The sequence below is a fragment of the Callithrix jacchus genome, chromosome 4 (genome assembly GCF_049354715.1).
Source record: "Callithrix jacchus isolate 240 chromosome 4, calJac240_pri, whole genome shotgun sequence".
Taxonomy (NCBI): domain Eukaryota; kingdom Metazoa; phylum Chordata; class Mammalia; order Primates; family Cebidae; genus Callithrix; species Callithrix jacchus.
The window spans coordinates 23,335,802-23,353,165 of NC_133505.1; the positions used below are offsets into that span (position 1 = coordinate 23,335,802).

Sequence of the window (17,364 nt, forward strand, 5' to 3'; positions counted from 1 at the left end):
CTGTGCCATAGGCTGCGAGGGGGTGGGGGAAGGCTAAGGGTCAGATCAATAGCACTTGTTGGCTAAAAGATCACTCCTGTCACTACATTAGATATTTCTGGTCTGAGGCCTGGGGTCCCTTAACATAGAATCACTGCCTCCTACCCTACATCCCCTTATTCCCTCCTCATCCCTCCCAACCACAGCAGCTGGCAGCCAGCCACCCTTTCAAGAAGGGATACATGGACAGAGGACCCGGCTCAGAAACACTGCCCAACAAAAAGGGCAGACGGTTATGTAAGAATTTTGCAAAAATTTGAAAAAATAAAATAAGGAAGACAGCAAAGACATTAACTGTCAAGCAGGGCTAGTTCAAACAGAAAGAAGGAAAAAGAGAGAGAGAGGAAGGGAGGGAGGGAGGGAGGGAAAGGAAAGGAAGGGAAGGGAAAGGAAGGGAAGAAGGGAGAGAGGAAGGAGGGAAGGAAAAGAAAGAGAAAGAAAGAAAAGAAAAGAAAGAAAGGCAAGCAAACTGAGCCGTCCATCTACCAGAACAGCTTCACAGAGCCAATGAATCTGGTTTGTTTTAAAAGTAGATGACTTCTAGAACTTTCATTTACTATGGGGATTTTAAATACATTTAATGTCAATGTTTTCCTCAACCTCAAATTTTCTGTGAAACTTCGAACTTGCCAACTATCGTACCTCAAGAGGCAAATAAGAGCTTATTTGCTTTATGGAATTTCAGATTTCTAAATATATCGCAAGCAATACAGGGAGTGCACCCAGTGGACTTGTAGATGAGACCCAGGCCACAGCTACCATATATCTTTCAAGCAGGCTTTCTCAACCTCAGCTCTGCTGACATACGGGGCTTGCTCTGTGCACTCGGATGTGGAGCAGCATCTCTGAGGTCTATGCACTAAAGGCCAGTAGTAGCAACTCCCCCTCCACCCCTCCGCAGAAACACTTAAAAATGTCTCCAGACAATGCCAACTGTTCCCTGGGGGCAAAACCACCAGGTTGAGAACCACTGCTTCAAAGACTAAGCCCCAAGTCTGTCATCTGCTTTTTCCTTAAAACTCATCCCTCAGGCCTGACCAATGGTGAAACCCTGATGCTACTAAAAATACAAAAATTAGCTGGGTGTCGTGGTGTGTGCCTGCAGTCCCACCTCCTCAGGAGGCCGAGGCAGGAGAATCACTTATACCTGGGAGGAGGTTGCACTCCAGCCTGGCAACAACAAGACTCCGCGACCCCCCCCCCCAAAAAAAAACATCCCTAAGTGAACATTAAGAATTGCTAGTTCTGTTAGTCTCCCAGCACTAAAAGCAAAAACAAAGTGCTGCATTTCCCCAATTTGAACATAAACGCCTAGGTAAAGTTTGACTAGGATACTGGAGTTGTACAAAATTCTAGAAAGGAAATCCAGAGTGGACACCACAAAGTTTCCTGAACTCAAAATATACCACTTTCTTCCATATATAGATTTTGACTTTCTGGAACACTTACTTTAGCCTTACAACAATCCCACGAGGTAGAAAGGCCACTAAAAAGATACATATCATCACATTCATCAACAAAAATGCTACCAAGAGCTAAAGTGCTTTTTTTTTTTTTTTAAATTTCCTTATAACTTCAAACTCAATTGGGCTTATTTTGAAAAGGATCTGGTCCTATTTAAAAAAAACACATGGAGAAAAACAGGCAGTATATATTTAATGCTGCTAAGTCCTCTGGAGGTCAAGCTGACTCTAAAAAGCAGCTGTTCTACAGAGCTAGGCTGGAGTTAGGAGTTCTGGGTTCCACATTTGATTTATTATCAGCCCCTGGGTGGACCACAGCACAGCTGTAAAATGGGTCAACATACCCACCCAACTCTCACAGTGTTCCTCTAAGCATAAACTTGGAAATCTTTGCTAAAGGCCTTCCACAAAAGCAGGGTGAAGTTAACTAAGTCCTAGAAGGTATAGCTGAATAAAAAAGAAACATTTTAAAGTGATTAAACCACCAGAAGTATCACACACTTTTAAAACAATCCTATTCCATAGTCTGAAAAGGGGAAAATGAGATGAAATACCAAGCAAGCTAGGGAAAAACAAATAGAGCATTTAAAAGCTTTATCTAATTACCCCCACTGAGACGTTTTCTCTTCAGTCTGGCTGTCTGACAATGCCTGTGGGGGTTTTCATTCTCTTTCTCCACCCACCCTCATGATGTCTGCAAGCCCTCAGGTGAATCCCTGCAGGAGCAGTCAGTAAGTACCCAGTCCTGGGACTTTACAGAGGTTTTCAAATTCTCTTAGCATTACTTGCTTGAATCACACTGAACAAACAGTCTCCACCCTCTCCCACTGCTTTTGTCTGAAGTACCTATTCACAGGCAGCCACCTTTACTGATGGGCAGACTGGCTAACTTCAGTACCGTTGAAGTCCCACCAAAAACAAGATGCACCAGTCGCTACCAGTCTCCTCCTCCCCCTCCAACTCACCCCCACCCGCCACTGCCAACAGCAGAGTGCAATCCCCAGCTACACTCAGCTGCAGTTCAGACCAGACTGAATACGAGGGAACGTGACGAGAGAAACTGGAGCGCAGTCAATGACACTGCTGGCAGGGCTGCTAACATAAAAGGAAAAACCCCTCTCCACCTTCCTCATTCTTCCATCTCGGTAGTATTGAAAACATCAGCAGTTTTCCTTTCTGTATTCTGCCTTCTATGGGAGCGGGGGGAATTAAAAATAAGCGATGTATTTCAGAGAGCACACCATATGCCTCCCTCTGGGTTTCACATAGTGCACCCTTTACCTTTGATATAAGGGGAGGTCCCCACAACCCACACCTCCGTGTGGAAATCACTCCCAGACCCTTGCTCCTTGAAAAATGCCATGGCTACTTCTCAAAAATCACTCTCTAAATCAGGAAAGAGAAAAAAAGAAAACTCATTTATCAATTTCTTAATTATATTTGGATATAAAAATATGACTCAACACTGCCTGTTCAATAGGTCAGATGTACACAAATTGACCTTCAAGCAGGGAAACTTTTGGCTTACAAGGCTTACTATTCAACCAAGAGATGATGGTTACCAATCATGGATTCAATTAGATTTCAACCATTTTATCTCACTGAAAAATTTAAAGATCCTTGAACATACTTGTAATGTACATTACACCTATTTTTGTTTTCTAACATTTGGCCAGTCCTTCCAAAAATATTCTAAACCTAATATAATCATTTTTAAAAAGTTATCTATGAACTGGGGGGAATAAGCTGCACCAGGGAGGTGGAATGAAATGGAGGAGGAGCCCCAACAAAACCTAATCTCAGGGAATGGTAATCTCAGTAAAGGGGGAAAGAAAGCTATTGTGCCCTTATCAGGACAAACTATATTGCATACTTTCTATTGATACTAAATTGTATTTCTATTTTTTAATACAAATCTGTTTGATTCAGAATAAAAGACATAACTTTATGGATTATGTAGAATTTTCAAAACAAACCAAGGAATCAGTTAACACTAGAAATGAGGGGATACTATATACACAAATCCTCAGGAAGGTTTAACCTGAACACAGTGGTAATAGACAAGAAGTCCACCAGATGAGCTGCCATCTGACACCACAAGGCTGGTAGAGAGTACTGAACTTCAATTAATGACACTTGCAAAAGAAAGAGATAATTTAAATAAAACAGTGAAAACAAAACAAACTTTAACATCCTACCTTCCCAGGTCAAAGGACATAGAAGATTCAGAAATTAATTAAACCTAGTAAATAAAGTAAAACAGGGAAGGATTCCCTTTCAAAAATGCTTCGGTTAATTTTAGCATCCTTCTGTTTAGCTGCTTAGCAACCCTTATCCTATGACCTTCTAAGCACCACCTACTTTTCAGAAGGATAATGAATAGAAACATCAAAAGAATTCACTTGTTTCCAAAGAATATATTTAACCAATTTTTATAGGAGTTAAATTTATATTAATTATGCCATGCAAAACCCTAGAAGGGTAGCATTTTAAAATTTCATTAACTGGACATTTCCTTAGCTGAAGGTGATAAACGATGTTAGCAAGTGAGCATAAGACAGCAAGCAAAGACTTCCAAACCGAACTCAGAAATGGAACAACACAACAGTTCAAAACTGAAGAACAAAAACCACCTAAGGGCAGCTACACTGTACAGTGCCTGGCACACAGCAGGTAACCAATAAACTGCTGCTGATCAGATGCAGGACTAATAAGGTTAGGTTTACTTTCTTCCTTCAACATGCTGTACCTGTGTTGGATACAAGTCTGCCTGAAGAAATTTAAAAGACCCTTCAATTAAAAGGTCACTTGGATGATGTAACTAGTTAGGAATGGATACACCACCTGTACCAGCTCAGTAAGACCCATGTTCCCCACCACATAACAAACACTTGTCTGCCATCTGATTTTCTGAAAAGAAATAAAGGAGTATCCAGAAAAACCCAGAGAATGATATTCCACATAACAGTAAGCATCAGCAGCATTTCTTAAAGAGTATTATACATCCAGCAAATCCTCTTTAAAGACAAGACATTCTAAAATGCAACCAGTTTAGCAGTATTTTTAAGAATAAGACAATGCAAGTTCATTAACCTAAAATGGAGCAAAAGCTAAGCAAATAACTAAATCAAAGAGTTCTTCTCTCCCTTTATTTTGTAAAAATGGGGGAAAGGTATTTTTTAACACATTTAAAACTTGATTAAAGCTATTCAAATGTTTAATTCATCAGTGTAACCAAAGCTCAAAGCACATCAAAGCAGGACCCATCAGCGGGAACCCAGAAGGCTCCCTCCAAGAGGCAGAGGTACACACACACACACACACACACACACACACCCCACCCCTAAAATTGGTGATCAGTCTTTGTAAAAATTACTTGTAGAATAGTTTGAAGGCATTCCTTCAAAAGTTCTGTAGACTCTTGTAGGTAGTACAGAACTCAACGTTTATTTTTCAAAGAGATTTTAGCCAACACATTGGCCTCTAACTCAGACTTCCGGGTTGAGATATGTGTTAGAAACTATACCTGCCTACTTGAAAAGGCACCAAATCTAGAGGATGATTTTCACGGGTGTGAAAAAAAAAAAACGGCATTCTTTTCTTGGCAGTTCTCTTTTCCCCACCTTCCACTTCCATTAAATTCATTTCAGAATCAACTCGTGCCCATGCAGGGTCCCCTATATATATAAAGGGGGGGAAAAATCTCAAAACTATGGGAATGCACTAGCAACTCTTTTACACAAATCATTTCAAGTCGTCTTAAGACAGAAATTCCTCGCTATTTCCAGCAACCCCATTCAACAGGTAAACTTTATTTCCACTGGCTTTTAAAGAGCTAAGCTTAAATCTAAACTCTAAAACAAGAACGAGGCTTCAATTTTCTACTAAGGAAAACCCCCGACAGGTTTTTCAACATACCAAAACGTTGTATTTTTTTATTCACCCTTCTGCCTCTCTCCACATCCACCACCACCACAAGCAGCAGTAGCAGCATTAGGAGCATCCTCAAAAGAAGAAAACCCCTCCAAAGTGCCCCGAATGTGTGCTGCTGCTGGCTCTGAAGCCGTGTAGAATTTCGTAATGGAATGTGAACTGCTCGTCCGGATCTGGGCTCACGTTCTATCTCCTAACCAGTAAGGAGCGAGGGAGGGTAAATCTGCTGAGCAAGGAGAAATACTTTTCCTCCTCTTTTATAACCCATCACGGATGCACTGCGGCCGAGGGGCGCGAGCAGCACGCAGCGCCTGTCAAGCGACCCGCCCGCCAGCCCGGCCCGCACCCCGTGGGGTTCCCGCGCCCCCCCCCCCAGCTCCCTGCCTCTCCTGGAGAGGAAAGCTGCCCCACCGATCCGTGGGCTCCGCCGACGCGCCCCGCACTCACGCGCGGCCGCGGAGCAGGTCTCATCCTCGAAGCGCCCTTGGCCCGGTCCAGAAAACTCGCCGCTTTCAAGGGAGGGGGTCGGCGACGGGAAGGACCTCCCCTGCTCCTTAGCAACCATTAAGGTCGCAGTTTCCTAAGAGACCGCGAGCGGGGAGGGGGGCGCGGGGGGCCGGGCCCGAGGCTGGTGCGGGAAGTGGGGAGGCAGCAACAGGTCCCCTCCCCCAACCCAGCTCTACTCCGGGGGCCGGGATGGTGGAGAAAGGGAAGCCCCAGAACTCCCGAAAAATTGGTCCAGCGGGCGGCGGACAAAAGTTTCCAAGCGCGCTCCACAGCCCAGCTGTGGAGCGAGCCCCGGCGGCCGGCCCCGCCTCGGATGCTCCCGGCCTCCTTCCTGTGCTCGTGACGGCGCCGGGCGCCGAGCCCCCCACCCCCCTCGCGATACAGGCTAGCTCCACACTGAGAGCTCCCACGAAAACACGCACCCCGCCAACGGAAGGGCGAGTGAACAATACGCTCCCGCACGGCTCAAGCCGGGTCCCCTCCTCCCCTGGCCCCACGGGGCGGTGGTCCGCGAGACTACGACCGCCAGCCGGGAATCCGTGAAGGCGCGGGACTGCCCGCGGCCCCCTCCCAACCGGCGCCGTCCGCCCGGGAAGATCAAAGTCCTCAGAGCAGGGCGCGGCGGATGCTCCCACCGAGCAGCCCCGAGCAGGCACCCCCACGCGAGCACCCAGGGCAGGCACCCCCAAGCGGGCACCCCCGGATACCTTGCGGCGGCGGCAGGCGGGCGGGTGCCGTCATCTCCGCGCTTCCCGGCCCAAGAGGGACTCGAAAGTATGTAGAAGAAAAGTTTCCCCTCCCACATGGGGGGGAGGATGTCGGGGGAGAGAGGGCGGAAGATGGAGAGCCGCGCTGGGAAGATGTTTCTGGCCGGCGGTGCGCGCACCATCCGAGTCCCGGCGGTGCTGGTTAAAAATAAACTCGGCGGCGCGGGTCGGGCCGGATTCCTGCGCTCGGACGGCTAATATGGATGCGCATCAGGTCCTGCTGGCGGGGCGCTGCGGCGGCTAGCGCTGGGAGCTGGTTGGCAGAGCCGGCGGCTCGGGAAAGGGAAAAGAGCGGAGGAAGGGGAGGAGGAGGAGGAGGAACGGCCCTGCGCGCAGCCCGAGGGGAGAGGGCTGCCCCGCTCATCCCTGGCCGCCCCGCCGGTCCCAGCGCACGCTGCGCAGCGTGGGGCGTGCGGGTCCCCGGCTTCGGGACACGCCGTTTCAAAAGTACAACGCGCTCTGCAGACTTCACCCTCCCCATCCCCAAAGTTCTTTTAAAGGTCGCTCCGGCTGTGCCCCAGACGTCTCGCTGCCGCCGGAGTACCGCGAGTCGGAACCCGGGGCACGTACTTACGGCCGGGCAGGGCGCTTGGCTCCCAGACATGATGCGTTGGGGACCGGTGGGCTTCAGGGAGAGACCGAGGAGAGATGCAAACTTGTTCCGGAAAAGGAATCAAAATGGCGTTTCTGGATGTGCAAAGTTCATCAACTCCGCAGTCACTTCCCCTCCTCCTCTTCTCCCACAGGGAGGGAGGTGGGCGAGGAGCTGGCGACCCCGGCGCCCCAGCCGTCGTCCTGGCCCCCGTCTCGGCCCCCCGCCCAGCTTCCTCGCCCGCACGCTCGGAGTCTCGCTCTCCCCCTCTCACCCTGATAAGTAGACACATCACGTGTTGCTCCTGCGAGTCTCCTGGGGACGTGTTACTGAGCGGCCGCGGCGGCGGCGGCGGCGCTCAGACTGGGGGGGCTGAGGGGGAGGACCGCGGTACCCGCCTGTCCCCACGGCCGCCCCTGCCCCGACTTTAGCAGTGTGACTGAAGTTGCCATCCCGAGAGGGATGGAGATGGAGTCCCCTCCCCACCCCCCACCGCAGCGCCAGGTTTGCCCTACGCCCTCCCTAGGCGCCAGGGCCAGGCAGGGGAGGGACGGGTTGCCCGAGGGGAAGGGTCCCAGAGGCTGCGGCTGAGGGCGTTCCCCATCGGCCGGTGGCTCGCCCGCCACCTTCTCTGGCCACCGCGGCCCCTCCCCTGCAGCCCCTCGCCGCGGGCGACTCCCCGCCCCCGACTTTCCATCACTTCACTCCGCAGTTTCACTATTTTAACGTAGGCGGGGGAGACACGGTGATGCCCCTGAATTGCGAGAGGGGCGCCTCGGAGCCGCGGGGGTTGTGGGGATAAGGGGCGTGGGGCTCGGGGTCCCTGGCCTGGCGCCGCCCCTCTGGGTCTCCAAGGCATCTGCGAGGAGGAGCCCCGCCCGCGCCGTTTCCTTTACACGCGGTCCTCGCTCTGCATCCAGGTGGGGCGAGTGGATGATGGGGCAAGAGATGAGGGAGCAGGCGCTTCACCCCGCCCCCAGCTTCGAGCTGTTTCTCTCCCGGGGCCATCCTTCTTACTCTGGGGCTGCCGCCCTGAGCGTGCTCTCCGTCTAACAAACGTAACTCCGACTCGAGTTTGGTCCCCTTCCCTTACCCACACCCCACAAAGGATGCTTCAGCAGGGAACTGCGTGCCCGCCAGAGGCTGAGGACGGCTCCTGCTGCCACTGTGTCCCCACCCCGCGATGGAATGGCTGATGCTGTGTCATCCACGTCGCCCTCCAAGGCTTCAGAGAAGCCACACGCAGTATCTCTTTCTCTCAGAGAGCTCCTGTTTCAATTCTGAAAAGCAGGGGCCCTTCTCCAAGCCGCTCTCCAGCTCCAGCCACCACGCTTCGCACTGGCTGCCTTGCCCCAAGTTATCACGGAGCCCAGAAAAACCAGGCCTGGGCTGTGCTTCCTCCATAAAGCAGCTGACATGCTTCCAACTGTTAATACTTCTCCTACTGAGGTTCTGAAAGGGGCCTGTTCTCGGCCTTTGGAAACATCTTCAGAAAGATAAGGGTGATTGTGGTTGTTGAAAATAAACACCACCCCCCCCCCCACACACACACAATTCTAAAGAATGTGCAAAGAATACTACTGTAAAATTAAGCGTTTGAGTCTGGTTAGGCAAGATGATGTTATGCAGGCAGAAAGCTGGCTACTTTCTATTTACTATGACCTTTGACCCTGGCTCCTCCGAGAAGGCTTGAACACCACGGAGAGTTGGAGAATTGTAAGCCCAATTGTGGGCCTTCAGTTTGAGGCCTTCCATTGACCTGTAGTTTTCAGGACTGCAGACAGAAGTGTCTGTCTTGGGATGGGTCCTGGCCAGAATAGAACACTTTAGAAAAGCAGCTGGACCATTAGGTCTGATACGAGATGAGTAGGCTAAACCACTGCCCAAGAAGGAACTGATTCAGCTGGCTGTTTCTCTGACTTTCAGTCATCAAAATTAAGTTTTCAGAACCTGTTATGTTTCCCAAGGTCTACTGTTTACTGAAGAAAACTCCATCCAGAGAAATTTTAGCAGTTGTATTTTTCTGAGCCTCCCCCTCCTCCCTCCCCCCAAATGTATTATCCAATGCTTTTTTGAAGACAGGCCTGTGATGGAGGAGATGAGCAGGTCTCTAGACAGGAATAATATTTCACATAGCCATCATAGAATAGGTATCTTGTGTTTCTAACTTGTAATGTGTTCCAATGAGGGCAGAGGAAGGGCCCTGTGGGGAATGCTACTTTATTTACTCACTCTGCCTCTGATTCAGGAGCTAGCCTTTCCTGATCTCCCCATTCAGGGATAAGTTTTGAATAGGAAAAATATCAAAGTTGGAATTTTATGTGTAATTTTGCTATTCTGTAAAGTCTATTCAAATCTCCAATGCTATATGAATTTTCATGACAAATTGCCACCTGTATAATGCCATCTAGAAAATACTGGCAACAAAAAAGAGTGAAAAGTTTTACTACAGCTTTTTAAATTTTGTGTGTGTGCGTGTGCGTGTGTGTGAGTGACAGAGTGTCACTCTCTTGCCCAGGCTGGAGTGTGGTGGTGGTGCTCACTGCAGCTTCAAATTTCTGATCTCAAGTGATCCTCCAACCTAAGCCTCCCAAGTAGCTGGAACTGCAGTGCATGCCACCACATCTAGTTAATTTAAAAAGTTTTAGTAGAGAGGAGATCTTATTATGTTGCACAGGCTGGTCTCAGGCTCTAGGGCTCAAGTGATCCTCCCAGCTCAGCCTCCCAAATTGCTGACATTACAGGTGTAAGCCATTGTGCTCAGCCTATTACAAGTTATATTTTATTTATTTATTTATTTTTTATTTTTGAGACAGAGTCTTGCTCTGTTGCCCAGTCTGGAGTACAGGGGCACGATCTCTGCTCACTGCCACCTCCACCTCCCAGTTTCAAGTAATCCTGGTGCCTCAGCCTCCTGCGTAGCAGGAATTACAGGCACTCACCAACATGACTGGCTAATTGTTCTATTTTTAGTAGAGACGGGGGTTTCACCAATATTGGCCAGGTTGGTCTTGAACTCCTGACCTCAGGTGATCCACCTGCCTTGGCCTCCTAAAGTGCTGGGATTATAGGTATGAGTCACTGCACCTGGCTAGAAGTTTTATTTTAAAAATTGGAGTACAGGCCAGACGCAGTGGCTCATTCCTGTAATTCCAGCACTTTGGGAGGCCAAAGCAGGCAGATCACCTGAGGTCGAGAGTTCAAGACCAGCCTGACCAACATGGAGAAACCCCATCTCTACTAAAAATTCAAAAAAATTAACCAGGCCTGGTGGTGCCTGACTGTAATTCCAACTACTCAGGAGGCTGAGGTGGGAGAATCCCTTGAACCCAGAAGGCAGAAGTTTCGATGAGCCAAGGTCACACCACTGCACTCTAGGTAACAAGACTGAAAAAAAAAAAGAGTATAATGATGCTGGCTGAGCCCTGTGTTTCTCATTTCTAGCTAATTAATAAACTTCAGTCAAACCACCTGTGCAAAAGAGTCATGCTATTTAAACCATGATGAAATGCTACTTCACACCCACTAGATGTTTATAATAATAATAATAAAGGTAAGTGTTGAAGAGAGTATGGAGAAATTGAAACCTTCATACATTGCTGATGAGAATATACAATGATGCAGCCACTTTGAAAAATAGCGTGGCAGTTCCTGGAAATGTTAAACATAGAGTTACCATATGACCTAGCAATTCTGCTCTTAAGTACATAAACAAGAAATGAAAACATATGTCCACACAAAATAGTTCAGAAAAGCACTATTCATAATAGCTAAAAAGTGGAAACAATTCAAATATTCATCAGTTCTTGGATGGATATATAGCCATAAATGGACTGTTACTCAGCCATCAAAAGGAATGAAGTACTGATGCACAATACAACATGGATGAATCTTGAAAACATTATGCTAAATGAAAGAAGTCAGACCCAAGAGGACAAATCATGGATGATTCCATTTATGTGAAATGTCCAGAATTGGCAAATCGATAGAGACAGAAAGTAGATTAATGGTTACCTAGAACTGAAGACTTAGGAAGAAGTGGGGATTGACTGCTAATGTGTGGAGTTTCTTTTTGGGATGCTAAAAATTTAGTAGGCCAAGCTACTCCTCTCCTCCTCCCCACCCCCTCCCCCTTTTCCCTCCCCTCTCCACCTCTCTCCCTCTCTCTTCCCCCTACCCATTCTCCCACTCCCTCTCACTCTACCGTGTAAGAAATGTCTTACTTCCCCTTCACAAAACAAAACGAGAACAGCGTAGTAGACCAGGCAAGGTGGCTCCTGCCTATAATCCCGGCACTTTGGAAGGTCAAGGCATGAGGATTGCTTGAGGCCAGGGATTTGAGACCAGCCTGGCCAACATGGTGAAACCCTGTGTCTACTAAAAATACAAAACACTGGCTTGGCGTGGTGGCAGGTGCCTGTAATCCCAGCTACTAGGGAGACTGTGGCAGGAGAATAGCTTGAACCCAGGAGGCAGAGGTTGCAGTGAGCTGACATCGATCAGACCATTGCACTCCAGCCTGGGTGACAAGCAAGACTCTCAAAAAAAAATTTTAAACTTAGCCAAACATGGCAGCACGTGCTTATAGTCCCAGCTACTTAGGAGTCTGAGGCAGGAGAATCACTTGAGCCTGGTAGGTCAAGGGTACAGTGAGCCATGTGTGTGCCTCTGGATTTCAGACTGGGCAACAGAGTGAGACCCTGTCTCAAAAAAATTTAAACTAATTAAAATTAAAATGTTCTAAAATTGATTGTGGTTAGGGGGTACAACTCTATACTGAAAATCCATTGAATTGTACATTTTAAATGGGTGAATTGTATGGTATGTGAGTTATATCCCAATAAAGCAGAGATGTATATACATAGATGGAATCGTGCTAGGTTCTATAGTGGAGAACTGATACAAAAGTGGGTGATTTATAATCTGTGCCTTAAAATAGCTTGCAATCTAATCTCTACATTCTCATGATATAGTCATGAAATGCAAAACAACATACAATAAAAAACATTAGGCCAGGTGCGATGGCTCACACCTATAATCCTAGCACTTTGGGAGGCCAAGGGGGGCAGCTCACAAGGTCGAGAGACCGAGATCTTTCTGGCCAACATGGTGAAACCCCCGTCCCTACTAAAAATACAGTAATTAGCCAGATGTGGTGGTGCATGCCTGTAATCCCAGCTACTCGGGAGGCTGAGGCAGAAGAATCAATTGAACCCGGGAGGTGGAGGTTGTGGTGAGCCGAGATCATGCCATTACACTCCAGCCTGGGCAACAAGAGTGAAACTCCATCTCAAAAACAAAACAAAACAAAATTAAATGCATAAAAATTCAGTTCAGAGCAAAGATACCACGTTTTTTTGTGAGACGTAGTCTAACATATTAAAAAAATTAAATACATACAAAATCCAGGAGTTCAGAGCAAAGAGATCACTTTTTTTTTTGATATGTAGTCTCACTCTGTTGCCCAGGCTGGAGTGCAATAGTGTGATCTCAGCTCACTGCAACCTTTGCCTCCCAGGTTCAAGCAATTCTCCTGCCTCAGCCTCCCGAGCAGCTGGGATTACAGGCGCCTACCACCATGCCGGGCTAATTTTTGTATTTTTAGTAGAGATGGGGTTTCACTATGTTGGCCAAGCTGGTCTCGAACTCCTGACCTCAAGTGATACTCCCACCTTGGCCTCCCAAAGTGCTAGATTACAGGTGTGAGCCGCCATGCCCCGCCAAGATCGCTTTTTTTTTTTTTTTTGAGACATGGTCTGGTTCTGTTGCCCAGGCTGGAGTAGAGTGGTACGATCTCAGCTCACTGCAACCTCCACCTCCTGGGTTCAAGCGATTCTATCTCAAGCCTCCTGAGTAGCCTGAATTACAGGCACCCACCATCATGCCCGGCTAATTGTTGTATTTTTGTAGAGACAGGGTTTCACCAGGTTGGTCTTAAACTCCTGACCTCAGGTTATCCACTCGCCTTGGCCTCCCTAAGTGCTGACATTTCAGCTGTGAGCCACCACGCCCAGCCAAGATCACTTCTAAGAAGAGTGATCAAGAAGAGCTTCATGGAAGAGAAAGTAATGGATTTGGGCCATGGAGAATGGCTAGAAATTCAGTAGATGAAGACTGTGAATTAAAAACAGCAGCAGGTGCAAGGGCACAACTGTAACAAATTATGGGTCCCATTCTGAGACCAGTAAGGATTATAGCTTGACTGGATATAATATTTAAGATAGGTGATGAGACTAAAAGGTAAATAAGCTGAGGCTGTCCCATGGAGAATTCTGAATACTGCTCATGGAAAAGCTTGGGTACCAACGGCCTGAACCAGGGTGAGTGTAAGGAGATCAAGAAGCCCTTCAGAGGAAGAATTGACAGAACAGTTCTTCCTCTGGGGGGGAACAAGGGATGGAGGTGAGGTGCAGAAGTCAGGGCCAAGATGATGCCTGGGTCTTAGCTAGGTAGCTGAGACAAGGACAAAACAAAGTCAGGGAGGAGGGGAGCCCATTTGAGGTAGAAGGTGACAGAGTAGGTAATACTGAGTGCTAGGCTGTGGAAGAGGATCATGGAGATAAAAGGTGTGGATGCTGGAGAAGGCTGCTTGGATGAAGTCTCACAGCTGTGTAGGTGTCCCCAGGGAGAGAGGAGGGGACAGGGCACTCAAGCCAGAGGGGGCAGGGAGCTGCAAGCACAAGGGCATGGAGGCGTAAAACAAGGTCAGTTTCCTGAACTGCAAATACTTCCCTCTGGAGCTGGAGCAGCAGAGGGAGGAGGGGAGGCAGCCAGAGAAGGGGCTGCAGGAGTGGCCAATGGGCCAGATCACCAAGAGCGCTATGCAGAGCAGACTTGGATGTTATCCAACGGTGAGGCCGGGAAAGGGCTCACGGAGGAGGGTACCATGGAGGACGGTCTGCAGGATGGCAGGACAAAGCAGGAGTGGGAGTTGGTAATTAATAGTAATAGAAGAGTTTAGTTAAGCAAGAATAAGGTCTGAGGGAGGCACTGGCTGTGGGGGTGTAGAGGAATGGGTTCATCTGGGACATAATTAGGCCATAGAATCAACAGAACTTGACCAACTGAATATGAGAGAAAAGGAAACAATCTGTCTGGAGCACTGACCAAGGTGTTTGGCAACAAAAGAGACAAAGCTGCCGCGGTTAGCATGACCCATGGCAGTGCAGCAAGGACCAGAGGCAGGAGATGTCAAGATCCACAAGGCTTGGTCCCTGTTAGCTGTGGAGTGAGAAGTCGTGGGGTTAAGAAGGCCGATTCTTTGGGCTTGGCCTTGGATAACTGAATGGAGGGTGAGTCCATTCAGCAGTGGCATGAGTCATGGAGAGGGTGCTATTTGTGGAACTGGAGAGGAGGGAACTCAGGTGGGAGGCCTGGAGACACATCTAAGTACAGAGACCACAGACAATAAAAGGCTAGGGCAGGACCCAAGGAAATGCCTGCATTTCAGTGGAAAAAGAAGAGGGAGTGATAAGAGCTCCTTCTCTTTTGCCTCTAAAGAAGCAGAATAGCTAAGGAAAAAGGTGGCCCACAGTGTTAAAACACAGAAACCACACAGAATGTGGGATAGTAAACATTGGAGACTTGGAGGAGTGAGAGGGTGGCAGGGCGTAAGAGATGAGAAGTTACTTAATGGTACAGTGTACATCTTGCAGGTCATGGTTACACTAAAAGGCCACACTTCGCCACTGTGCAATATATCCACTTCGCCAACTGCACCTATACCCCTTAAACTTCTGCAAAAAGCAAACAAACGAAGAGAAACCAAGGAGAGCAGAAACAAAGGCTGAGAGCTGAGAAAGTGAGTTCATGTGAGTATGGAAGGCAGGGGCCAGAAAGCAAGGGGTTAAACACTGAGTAGAAGAAGAGGAAGTGAAGGCCTGGTGCTCCGGGTGCTCAGGAGTAAAGTTAGGTGAGAAAGGAAGGGAAATAAAGAAAAATAACAATAGCAACGACCATGAGCAGTTAGCATTTTTTGAAGGGCTGACTCTGCCCAGGCCCTGCTCCAGGGCCTCCCCTGCATAGTCTGGCTCTATGACCTCCACCCTCAACTCAGGTGGGTGCCATTACCATCCCCGTTTTGCAGCTGACTAAACTGGAGCAGAGAGATTCCTCAGCTGCCCAACATCTCCCAGCTGAGAAGGGGTAGCACTGAGATGCAACCAGACAGCCTGGTCCTTGAGCCCACACTCTTTTATTGTCACAGTCTCAAAAAAAAAAAAAAACCAAAACAAAAAAACGACTTGATTGCCTTGACTAACCTCAATAAAACCCTCTTGATTGGAGTTGTGCAGGAGGGCCATTGTTGTCTGTGCCGTTGTTTTACAAGGATTAATCAGAAGGATGAGTGAATACACATTTTTAAGTATTGCTAATTTGGTTTATAATCACCCCTCCCTCACATGAAGATAAGATACAAATCTCTTCCTGTTCTCCAAATATTATGTTCCATTTGTGCAGAATAAATTCTGGAGCTGTAGCTGGGGATTTTGTACCTAGCATAGCAAGGCTAAAGATGAGCTAGCACAGTAGAGTCACATTTTCAGCGTCTCCACCAGTGGTTCTCAACCAGGTGAATCTGACCCCTAGGGTATGTTTGGCAATGTCTGGAGACAGTTTTGGCTGTCACAGGCTGGGGGAAATGTGCAACTGGCATTTAGTGAGTGGAGGTCAGGATGCTGCTTACCTAACACACTGCACTGCACAGGGAAAGCCCTCCACAGCAAAGAATTATCGGTCACAAAGGTCAAGAGTGTAGGGGTTGAGAAGCCCTGATCCAGTGCCTGGGAAATTATCTCTAGGAGCTGGGTGTGGTGGTGCACACCTATAATCCCATCTACTCAGGAAGCTGAGGCCGAAGGATCCCTGAGCCCAGGAGTCTAAGACCAGCCTGGGCAACCATGTGCAAAACCCTATTTCTTAAAAAAAATTTTTTGTTTAAATCTCTGTGTGTATCAGAATGTGGAGAAGTGATTTTAGAATGGGTAAACCACCCGGACAATTTATGTCAACAGGAAAGGAATGCAGACCCAGAGAAGGAGCATATAGAGATGTATGAAACAATGTTGAAAGGGAGTTGAGAGTCACCGGCAAGGAGGAAAGGCAGAAATCAGCCTAGAAAGGAAAGCAGGGATACTTCGTCTTCTAAGATGAAAGAGAAGGGGAAAAGAATAGTAGGAACACACTGAGAAATATTAGTGGGAAAAGGCAAGTTGTGGGAGCTCGTATCTGCTGGCCTTGACTGTGTAAGGCAGCATTGAGGAGAGCACAGGCAGGGCCTGGGGCTGAGCGTAAGGAGTGAAGAAGGCAGGAACTGGTGGTGGAAGACCAGCTGTTTCAGCTTCCTTCCAATGCTATGGGCACCATAGAGGGGAGGAAACTTACAGTGGGAATGATAACTGGCAGTTGGAAATTCAAATCAGCAAAGCTGACACAGAAGTGTCCAGAAGGGACAGAGAAGGCGTCCAGAGGTGTCTGGATGTGATTGGATGCCAACATGGACATGCCCTGGTCCAAATGGAGCCAGGAGGACAAGGTGGGAAGGGACTGTGACCTTGAGATCTGGGAGTGGTCGAGGGGCCTGAAGATGTGAAAGGAGGTAGGCTTAGTGGCTGGAGGGATGGCTGGGAGTGGGCAGTGAAACAGGTGCAGGGAAAGCAGGAGGGGTGAGGGTGGGAGACACAGGGTTAGAACCCTTGAAGGTGCATACCCCAATGGCTCTAAGATGGAGCAGAAATCCCAATCACTGGGCTGAGGAGGTGGAGCAGATACAAAGCCAGAATAGGGCTTGGTCCTTGACAGAGATGGTCCCGTCACTGAAAATGAGGAAGAAGACAGGGTTAGAGGAAAAGTATCGAGCAGTCACTTAGGCTTTGTGAAGGAGGTGCGTCTTAAAGATCAGAAGAGGAGAAGAGGCAGGTGTCAACAGATGACCCCAGCTTCATGGGTTGTGTGATGGACTGAAGCATCCCCCAAAACCTGTATGTTGAAGCTCTAAACCACAGGACCTCAGAAAGTGACCATATTTAGGGAGAGGACCTTTATTTATTTATTTATTGAGATG

General features: G+C 48.1%; 1 protein-coding gene across 24 annotated transcripts in view; it reads right to left on the reverse strand.

Moving 5' to 3' along the window:
- Positions 1-17,364, reverse strand: part of RREB1 (ras responsive element binding protein 1) — a 203,226-nt gene that overhangs the window by 141,396 nt on the left and 44,466 nt on the right. For 7 of the 24 annotated variants that reach the window (XR_013533773.1, XR_013533769.1, XR_013533777.1 and 4 more), the window contains exon 1: positions 7,284-7,573. The exons of 4 other annotated variants lie outside the window; for them this stretch is intronic. The gene's annotated coding sequence lies outside the window, so the exon portion shown is untranslated. 13 more of the 24 variants (XR_013533774.1, XR_013533770.1, XM_078368418.1 and 10 more) reach the window with 5 other exon arrangements.